Genomic DNA, 9,512 nt, shown 5'->3' on the forward strand with positions numbered 1-9,512 from the left:
ATATCCTAAACCTTGTGGGATGAAAATTGGGTGATTTGGCAGACTCACCATCTTCTGGTGTTTTTGTCCTCCCTGTATGGCAGCCCATTCGAGTTCTTCTCTGTATAATTAGGGCAATCTGGGAGACTTGGGGCCAGCAGTATTTGAGCTGTCTGGGCCGCTTAGGGACAATGTCCCGACACAGAGCCACTTCTTTGGCCACCTGATCAGCCATCTATTTCCTCTGCTCACAGGGTGCATTCCTTTCTGGTGCCCATGGCAGCACATCATGGCTACCAGAGCCAGTTTCCAGGCTGCTTCCAGGAGTCTTGAGTATTTCTTCTGTATTTTTTCATTTCTTTACTTCCTACTGACAGAAGTCCTTTTTCCTTACAGATGGCCCCATGCACATGTAGAGTGGTAAAAGCATATTTCAGATCAGTGTAAATGTTGACTTGCTGATCAGTGGCATACTCTAAGGCCCTGATCAGTGCCCATAACTCTGCCTGTTGGGCTGACCACACCTGAGGCAGCACTCCTGCTTCCACCACATGTCTCTCTGAGGTTACTGGGTATCCGGCCATCCTTTGTCCTGTATGAAGCTATTCCTGCCTGTGAACAGGGTGAAGTCCAGATTTTGCAGGGGCTGGTCAGTCAGATCAGGTCAACTGGAGGAAATTTCATCTATCAGGCCCTCACGGATCCCAGATCAGCTGGCAAGAAGGATATAGGGTTTAGGGTGTGCATAGTTTATATCTTTATATACTGTTTTTCACATAATAATCATTGGTGGTGGGCCATCCGGGAGCTGGTCAGCCATCAATATCCCTTGCAATCCATCAGAGCAGTGATGGCATTTGGGACTTTTACATTGATATTCTGTCCTAGGGACAGCTTGTTGGCTTCCTGAACTAAAATAACAGTGGCTGCCAGAGCTCTTAGGCATGGAGGCTATCTGGTTGCTACCAGGTCCAGTTGTTTCAATAAATAAGCCACTGGCTGCTGCAAGGGGCCAAACTCCTGGGTGAGGACGCCAAGGGCAGTTCCATTTTTCTCTGCCACAAATAGGTTGAATGCCATTGTTATGTTGGGCCATCCAAGAGTGGGCATCGAGGTTAATTGCATTTTAATCTCCTGGAAAACATGTTCCTCATGGTTCCCCAACATAGGGGGTTGCTTTCCTGCTTGGAGGAGGATGGTTGGTTTGGTACTGCTCCCGGTGGTTGTGTCCCTCTTCAGAGTTGTGGTCCCAGGCCAGGTCCTCCTCTGGGGCTGCCCTTCGTGCCCAGGCCTCAGCATCTACCTCTTGTGCGGGGGCCTGTTCTTGGAGCCCCTTCTGGGCTTTGGTCAGAATGTGTCCTCTCTCCTCAGTATTGAAGAGGGTGAGGAGGAGGGGACAGCAGTCTCCACAGGTCCATCGATGGGTGTGGAAGGTTGACTCCAGGTGATCTGCGGGTGCTTGGGGCTTTTCTGAGTATGGAGGGGTTTGGTGCTTCCAATTCAGGAGGTCAGTGGTGTTGAAGGGCTGATAGTAGAAAATGGAGCGCCCTTCTTGAATGGTGCCATCTGCATTGAACTGTGGGGGCCCAAGGGTCTCATGCAGGGACAGCTGCAGGGCTTGTGGCTGCTGAGTGGACCTCGGTTGTCTCCCCATGGGTTCTGGCCTAGGGTCTTCTGGCAGAGGGGGACTATGGCCAGTAAGACAGAGGGTGGTGGAGTATCAGACAGTGAGTCCAGTTGACTGGGAGCTGGTGGCAGAGTAGTGGATACGTAGGGTGGCAGAAGCAGTGGCTCCTCTTTGGAGTCCCTTGATGGATGGCCTTGGTGGGCTTTGGAATCGCCATGTTTCTGGCTAACAAAACCCTACACTGGCCCTTGGAGCTGATGCAGAACTGCACCTATGGGGCAGAGTCCAGGCAATCTGGAACCAGGAATCTATGTGAGGAAACTGATCTGGGTGGCCTGGAGTTTTGGTGACAATGTGGTGAACTGCCTTGATGGTGGGGACGTGGAGGGTTCCTTTCAGAGGCCAGTCACCACCAAAAGCAGGCCATTCAAGCTCACAGAAAGTGTGGAGTCAGCCATTGGCAGCTTAATCCTGTAATCCTCAGAGTAGCCTTTTAAAAATGTTAATCATACAGTCCAGGACTGTAGGTTTTTACTGTGTTCTTCCCATGTCCCACCCTGTGCTGATGCCACAAGACAGACAAAGGGGGGGGGTGTCAGGCAAGGCACCCACCTGGCTGTGTCCCCAAAGGGAGCTTAAGTGCTTCTTGGCAGAAGGCATACCCCTGTAAACCCCCAGCCTGTTCAGAGGTTCTGTTACAGGATGTGAATCATTATGCCCTGCGAAGTCACCATGGATCCGCAGGTTAGGACTCACTCAGACTCTGTAGCACAACAGTGTGGAGCCACAGTGGGGGGGTCACAGAAAGTGTCCATCTGGCCATGTCCGCAAAGGGAGCCTAGGTGCTTCTTGGCTGAACATGTACCTATATAAACCCAGGACTAGTCAGAAGTCCTATTACAGAACACAAATCACTGTTATGCCTTGTGAAGCCACCACAGAACTGTAGGTCAGGACTCACTCAGACTCCGAAGCACAAAGCTGTGGAGACACAGTAGTTTTGCATTCATTCACACAACCACTCCAATATTTAAAACATTTCCTCCTCCCTTTGGAAGTTCCCTACAATGATGCTTCTCTAGGGTGGCCATGAGAGGTGATTAAGCTCCTCTTCTGTCCTTATGGACAAGCCTAACTATCCTTGATCCTGGGACCTTACCTCATCTGGAAGACTGTGCAGGAATTGTTCCAACTCTCCATGGAGTCTTGATTGGTGGTCACTGTTCTGGAGGTGCAGACCTCCTTGGCAAAGAAGATCTGGGAATTGGTGGATGGTGTTGTCCCATTTGGTCCAAGGGGAACTGTGTACTCTGGTGTGGACAGCCTACCATACCAGTAGCCCAAAGCCAGCATGGTTGTTGCTTCCTGGTTAGGGAATCAAAATGCTGTGGGAAACTGGCTGCTCAAGAAGCAGCAAATGGAACTCAGAGAAAAGGAGAACTCAAACTTTATTTTATGCCAGCAGGCCCAGAGGAGAACAAATTCTGAATGCTGATCTGAATGTTTCTTACAACATTTATAAGCTATTTGATGTCATAAAATTTCTAGTCTACATGATAGAAGGCCTTGAGCAGGGGTTTATAGCAGGAAATATGTTTACAGAAGAAAAACGTGATAAGAGAAACTAGCTCTTTTCACGGGCATCTGATAAATCTCTAACCTTGTGTCTGAAGCCTCAAACAGGAGTGTATACATTTAAAAGGGACTCCTAAAGACATTCATTTGTAATCCAAAAGGTAGGGACCTCTGGTTAATTAGGTTTCCTGAAGAAAGGCTGACAGAAGGGGAGGAAAAAATAACCCTTTCCCCAGGCATTTGTTACTCATGATAGTATTCTTGTAATTTCAGTTTAGAAATGGGTCTGGTTTTGCCATCTCATAGATAGACTCAAACCCTGCCTCTAGGAATTCTACTCTGGGAACACCTTTCACAGAACTCTATAGCAACCCCTTGCTGTGAATGGAGCAGACACACCCTCCAACCCCCACCCCCAACACACACAGTGCCAAGAAGGGAAGCTGAGAATGGGTGCTCTGACTAGCTCCACAAGAAGAAGGAATTAACAGCCCCTGGCTACTACTCTTGTGTGCAATACATACCTCAAGAAAAAACAAAAAGAAATTCAATTAGGAATGATAAACAACTTAAAATATTATTGATAATTTTTTGACCACCTCAAAGGAAACAATTCCTTAATCTTCCATCAGGAAACTTTTTTTTAAAAAAAAGTTTATGTGCTGAATGGTCCAGGGACATTTGTACATATATATGTATTTGTCTTATTCTTCTCATATCCAGCATTTCTTGAAGGTGGTTATTTTCTTGACTGTGTCTTTTGAGGACTAGGTTTTGATTGGTATACTTTGGTTTTATTTTACATTTTTTGTTTTATATTGCTTTTTTCCTGTGTCTCTTAATTCACTTCTCTTTTCTTTAGCTAACAGCCAAATTCTATCATTCTCTCTTTCACTCTTTCTTTGACTCTTTATTAATATTCTCTCTCATACACCCTCACAATTATTGTATCCTATGTCTCTTCTGCATTCTCCCTCTTCATCTTTTTGAAATAGCAAACCTGTTTATGAACATACTGTTTCTACTGTTGGCAATTGCTTACCATACCATTTCTGTTTATAGTGCCAATTAACATTGTAGATGTCAATATATGAACTAAGTATTTGGTTCAATGCTGTCTGTTGTTTGAATTGGTTGTTATTGTTTCCCCCTAAACTGTGATGTACTAGAAACCTCGAGGAAACTATAAATGCATAGGGTAGAAGCTCTGTTGACTCAGATTCTTACTGATAAATGTGTAGACATACAAACAGTATGAAAAACAAGGGAACAAACCATCCCAATCAAACCAAAATACCTCACTAACAGAATCCAATGATATCACAGTGGAGGAAATGTTAGAGAAGGGATTTAGAAAGATCATGGTTAAACTGATCTGTGAGGTAAAAGAAAATGTAAGAAGTGTAATCAGAGAGAAAATCCAAGAAGTGAAAGATCACTTCAATAAGGAGATAGAAATTCTGAAGAAGAACCAAGCAGAAATTCTTGAAACAAAGGAATCAATAAACCAATTAAAAACTCAATGGAAAGAATCACCAGCAGACTGGACCACTTGGACACAATACCTTTATTTTATTTTGTTTATTTTTATGTGGTGCTGAGGATCGAACCCAGTGGCTCATATGTGCTAGGCAGGCACTCTACCACTGAGCCACAACCCCAGCTCCCAGACTAGACCACTTGGAAGATAAGAGTTTCAGGTAATGAAAATGAAAAAAACACATATAATTTGAAAATAAAGTTGATAATGGAGAGAAGATGCTAAGAAGATAACTTTCATGAAATATGGAATAACAAGAAAAGATCAAATATAGGATTTATTGGAATAGATAAAGGCTTGGAAGAACGAAAGAATGAAATTATGACTTTTGCCAGTAAATGGGTGGACTGGGAGATTATTATGGTAAGTGAAATAAGCCAATCCAAGAATACCAAAGGTTGAATGCTCTCTCTGATATATGGATGCTAACACACAACAAGGGGGAAGGGGAATAATAGAAGTTCAGTGAATAATATAAAGGGGAATGAAGGGAAGGGAGAAGTTATAGGAATAGGAAAGACAGTGGAATGTATCAGACATAAATTTCCTATGTACATGTGTGAATAAAGCACAGTGAATCTCAATATCGTGTACATCCACAACACTGGGATCCTAATTAGAATAAGATATGTATGTATAAAAATGTCAAAATATACTCTAATGTCATGTATAACTAAAAAGAAGAAATAAATATAAAAAACCAAATGGACATACAAGTAAACTATTTCTTTTTCTAGAAAACAAGAACAACAACAAAGCCAGTCTTAGTAATTAAGGCCCTAAGCAACTTAATGAGACCCTGTCTCAAAATAAAAAATAAAAGCAGCTGGGATGGGATTCAGTGGTTAAGTGCCCCAGGGTTCAATCCCTGGTACCAAAAAAATGCAATTAATACCAAATATTTTAAGGAAACACATGCAAGGCACTGGGAGGCACTTGGTCAATACAATGATTACTAACTCTGCACATCATACATAAAGGCAAACATGTCATAGGTACAAGAAGTGCACATAGCTGAGCAAACAAATGCTGAGCCCACCATGCCACCCAGCTCCTCATGTTCACATCGAAATTACCAAGTGTTCTGAAAACAGTATTGGGGAAGACAAAGTCAAAATTTAACTGAACAAGTTCAATGAAATGTACTGTCATATTATTAAAGAGAAAACGTCACTGAAAGTCAGCTAATCCCATACACACTCCTTCCATTTGTTACTTTCTGCCGCAGTCTTGGCTGGGCACAGAATCACGAGCCACCACACAGCTTTGTAGATTCAAACAGCAATTCTTTATTCCCGAACTCCCACCGGCCTCCACACACGTTCTGGGGCAATCCCAGTTCTCTGCCACCCAATTCACCTACTCCACGAGGCTTCCTCTCCCAAAATGCTCTCTGAGTCTCACAAGAGCTCAATGGGAGCTCAGGCAGCAGGAACGCCCTAATTCCAGCAGCAATAATCCTCAACATCGAACTTCCCTAAAATCCAAGGTCTTAAACTGGGAACGCCCTTAACCCAAGGAGCGGGATACTTCCTCAAACCTGATCAGCTCTAAACCTGGATCCGCCTTGGTCTTTGAGCAAGGTCACCTTACATGCAATGTCAACAGCGAAATCATTAACATGGGGTACGCTAGCAAGGAAATTTTGATGCGTCATTTCTACTTGGTAATGGCCCTCAGCAACTTTCCTCCTCTTCAGTTCCAGAATAATAAGGTCTCCGACAACAAATCTCACCAAAACGTCCAAGACCAAGATTTAAACCACCACACGCTGCCAATCTCTACCCTGTAAACACCGCTGTGAAATAAAGGCACCAGGGCCCCCCTGGCGGCCAAGGACCACTGTTCGCTGCAGGCCACACCCGCTCTGTCATCCACACCCGCTCTGTCATCCACACCAGCATCTCTAAGTTCAAACACCGCAGTAGAATCACGACTGGGGGCGGGGGGGGGGGTGATGTGTGTGAAAAAGCAACATTTACAAGAATAAAATGACCTGAAAGGTTGGTCCTGCAACTGCTCTAAGCACAACACTGGGCTCCAGAGAGCTAAGGGCCCTCCCAGTCGTCCACGTGGAAGGCCACTGGACACGTCGGTTAAACACGTTAGAACACAACATACGCTTGTCCATCAAACATCACACCATTAACACCAATTAGGAATCCAAATGAACTCAACTTACTGTGACAGTGACTGAGGGAAGGGGGCTCCTATGTCCCCACATCCACGGGACAAACTGTCTTGGGGAGGCCAACGGCTCAACCACAGTGGAACCAGTCCACAGTTGTACCAAGCTGCTCACACCCTTGGTAGGTCTTGAGAGCTAGCCATGGCCCCGCCCTCCATGAAGGTCATTGGAGGGCCTGAAATGATAGACAGGGAATCTGTGCACTCTCTCGAGGCCCACAAGCAGGAACACCGCCCATATCTCAAGACCCAGATGAATAGTTCAAGACTTTGCCCATGTTGTCATCACTTATTACGTCTATGCACATCCCTCAGTGTCCACATCTACCACTCAGATCTTGGCCTGTTTCCAGTTGTTGCTGAGATGGGAAATCTGGCCCACCCAGTTTATGCAGGTCCAATTCAATGGCACGCCTCTGTGCAGACCAAGCTGTGCCCTGCTCTGATTGTAAGTATTATATATATATATATATATATAATGAGTTACTGGGGATGGACAGAACAGCAGTTCTTAGACTATGCCTAAACCTGAGTTACTCTACTTTATAAAGCAGGAGCTTTTAAGTGCCAAGGAAGAATGGCTCTGTATTTTATTTGTACAAGTAGACAGCCACCATCTGCCTAGTACAACTGAGCAAAACACAGACACATAATTATGCTAATAAAATGACTACCTTTGAAACTATTGAATTAATGAGAAGCACGTGGATGCACGGGGCATCAGATGCATGTCAGAAAAGCTAGGCCCATGAGCCTATGGAACACACCAGACCACCAAATGAAGCAATCCCCTCACTCGAGGCTCATAAAAGGAGGAGCATCCGGAGACTGGACACAGACTTTTACTTCCTGGTAAAAGTCTGGGTGCCCTAATCCATTACCTGGTCATTCATCATAAGCCTCGCCCAGTAAAATTTCCACAGTGACCAACCACTGAATCTCTGTCCTTGGGCTTTAGCACACTGTGGATTCTCCTGCCTGTGAAGATCACACACAGTCCACTCCAAGCTGCTGACACTCCAGGCTGACACTCTGAAACCACTGTCTTTCTGGACCTTGGCCTAGAATAGTTTGTGTTCTTTGACAGCTCTGTACCTAAACAACTTCTTGAGCTGGGTTGTGTCTTCTCTGGCCACCTACAGTGACTCTTTGACTTTGCATTTCTCTCTCTCTCTGCCTGTGCTGTTCCTTCAGCATCCTGCAATTCTGTGGCCATCTTAACCTTTAGTCTTTCTGTGACCTATTCATGCATCATCGTGTGTGGTGTGAGGTGTGACTTGACTGTTATAGAAATGAGAAATTAGGACAGGAATAAAGTAACTTGTGCTCACCAACCTTATGACCACCAGGTGACCCACACGTATTCAATGAACTGCTGCTGATGAAAGTGGCACAGTCTGTGAACTTATAGTGGTTCAAGAAACTCTGACATTGAGGAAAGACAAACATGTCTCGTCTTTGTTAATGACAGAGCTTGCTCACAATACTCCTCCAGGAAACCTTCCAAGAGTTACGGCTCTTGCCCTGCAGGTGAATGAGCATTCTTTGCTATTAGGTGAGCACATGGGGACACATCAGAGCTGGGATGCTGGGGAAGATGTGGTCTCTGAGATGACTAATACCGCATGGTCTAGGATCACCTATTCTCCTTGTGCTTCACAGATCATTCTGGCCCATTCGCACTTCATACTAGGTCAATGCCCTGGCCTTCAACCTGTGTGGGAAGAATGAGCACCCTCTCATTAAATACCGTGGACTCTAGCATGTGGTCATGCGCATGGGCTATAACAACACTCCTTGGATCCACATCCCATCTCTTGTTCACGCGATGCCTGTGGTGAATCTGAGATGTATGAGTTCTACACAGTCCCCCATGATGTCCCCTTGCCAATAATCTCCAACCAGCCACAGTGATATCAATCCCCTGAACAGAATGCCGTCCCATATGTCTCATGCCCCCCCCCAGACCCCTTACAGATGCAGACTGGGCTTCCTTCTCAAGTAAGCTACTTGTGGTCACAGTCACAGGTTCACCTCCAGGGCTGCTTCCTGTCAACTCACACTTGGCACCTGGCATGCTGATCCCCCACACTGAAGTGTGGGGCGGGAAGTAAAATTCCATGCTCGGTGGTACTGGGCACCAACCCTCGACAGAGAGGCTCCCCACGATTCTTTGTCTCCTGCACCTGATGCCTCATGACCCTCCTTTTTCTCTTCCTCCATTGATGACCTGTGTCAGGAATACAGAAATGAACAGGCAACAGCAAAAGGAATGCCTCTCTACCCAATTCCCAGCTGAGGATATGAAACTTCCAACAGAAGGACTCTACTGGTCCCTGAAATCAGTGCTACTCTGAGTCTGGACTTCTTTCTTCCCATATCTGTGTGGCTGGCGCATAGAAAAGCACAGGCTGAAACCAAATAGTGTTGTCCCGTGACATCACAGTGCCCCAGTCATGTCCATCTGCTGGGTTCCTTCTTCACCATGCCTCACTATCAATCAGACGTTTGGCATCACTTTCAAGCTATACCATGCCTTTGGTGGCCTTGGTATCCCACCCAGTGAGTGAGTATTCAGTCATCTCTCTGTCCTGTCCAAGGTGA

Source organism: Spermophilus citellus (assembly GCF_964194105.1).
Source record: "Spermophilus citellus genome assembly, chromosome: X".
Classification (NCBI taxonomy): Eukaryota; Metazoa; Chordata; class Mammalia; order Rodentia; family Sciuridae; genus Spermophilus; species Spermophilus citellus.